The sequence below is a fragment of the Cebus imitator genome, unplaced genomic scaffold (genome assembly GCF_001604975.1).
Source record: "Cebus imitator isolate Cc_AM_T3 unplaced genomic scaffold, Cebus_imitator-1.0 Scaffold84, whole genome shotgun sequence".
Taxonomy (NCBI): Eukaryota; Metazoa; Chordata; class Mammalia; order Primates; family Cebidae; genus Cebus; species Cebus imitator.
The window spans coordinates 2,662,867-2,664,337 of NW_016107399.1; the positions used below are offsets into that span (position 1 = coordinate 2,662,867).

At 39.8% G+C, this 1,471-nt stretch overlaps 1 protein-coding gene across 1 annotated transcript in view; it reads left to right on the forward strand.

Annotated features, from left to right (window-relative positions):
* UCK2 (uridine-cytidine kinase 2) overlaps positions 1–1,471 on the forward strand; it is a 91,024-nt gene that overhangs the window by 47,247 nt on the left and 42,306 nt on the right. The window lies entirely within an intron of this gene.

The following is a 1,471-nucleotide window of genomic DNA, read 5'->3' on the forward strand; positions in this document are numbered from 1 at the left end:
CATGTTGACCAGGATGGTCTCGATCTCTTGACCTCGTGATCCACCCGCCTCAGCCTCCCAAAGTGCTGGGATTACAGGTGTGAGCCACCGCGCCCAGCCCTTCCTTTCTTATCATTCATGTGTTCACTAGAGTGGTACTTTTAATTGCTTTCATGAACTTTTTCTTTACAGTCACATCTTGGCTGACTCTTCGGCATAAGAGGCCTAGCTTTTGTCCTGTCTTGGCTTTCAACATACCTTCCTCACTAAGCTTAGTTATTTCTAGCCATTGATTTAAAGTTAGAGACATGTGACTCTTTTACTTGAACACTTAGAGGCCATTGTAGGGTATTAATTGGCCTGACTTCAATATTGTTGTGTTTCAGGAAATAATAGGGAGGCCCAAGGAGAGAGAGACAAACGGTGGAATGCCCAGTCAGTGGAACAGTCAGAACATACACATTAATGGATTAAATTTGCTGTTTTATATGGGCGTGGTTGGTGGTACCCCAAAACAATAATAGTAATGTCAAAGATCGCTGATCACAGATCACTTTAACATATATTATAATAATGAAAAAGTTTGAGATATTGTGAAAATTACCAACATGTGACACAGAGATACAAAGTGAGCACATGCTGTTGGAAAAATGGTATTAACAAGAGTTGCTTCACACAGGGTTGCCACAAGCCTTCAATTTGTAAAAAAGCACAGTATCTGTGAAGCACAATAAAGTGAGATATGCTTGTATCTACTTGAGTTTCTACTTTCAGTTCTTTTGGGTTCATCCCCACAAGTGGTATTGCTGGGTCATACGGTAATTTTATATTTAGTTTTCTGAGGAGTTCCTATATTGTTTTCTCCAGCGGCTATACCAATTCATGTTTCCTGCCAGCAGTGCACAAGAATTCCTTCTCCTCGCATGCTTGCTAACACTTGTTCTTCCCTGTTTCTTTCTTAAAAAAATAATTGCCATCCTAATGGGTATGAAAGAGAATCTCATCATGGTTTTTTTCTTTTCTTTTTTGAGGAGATGTGGTCTTGCTCTGTCACTCGGGCTGGAGTGCAGTGTTGTGATCATAGCTCACTGCAGGCTTAAGCGATCCTCCACCTCAGCCTGGGGTTATAGTGCTGGGATTATAGGCATAAGCCACCACCAGCTAATTTTTAAAAACTTTTTTGTGGGGGTCTTGCGATATTGCCCAGGCTGTTCTTGAACTCTCAACCTCAAGCAGTCCTCCTGCCTTGGCCTCCCAAAGCACAGGAATTATATTATAGGTTGAGCCACTGTGCCTAGCAAAAGTTTTACATTTTGATGAAGTCCATCTTATTTGTTTTTCCTTTTGTTGCCTGTGCTTTTGGTATTACATCTAAGAAATCATTGCCAAATCCAAAGTCATGATGCTTTATTTTTATATTTTCTTCTAAGACTTAGAGTTTTAGCTCTTAAGTTTAGGTATTTGATATGTTTTGAGGTGTTTTTTTTTTTTT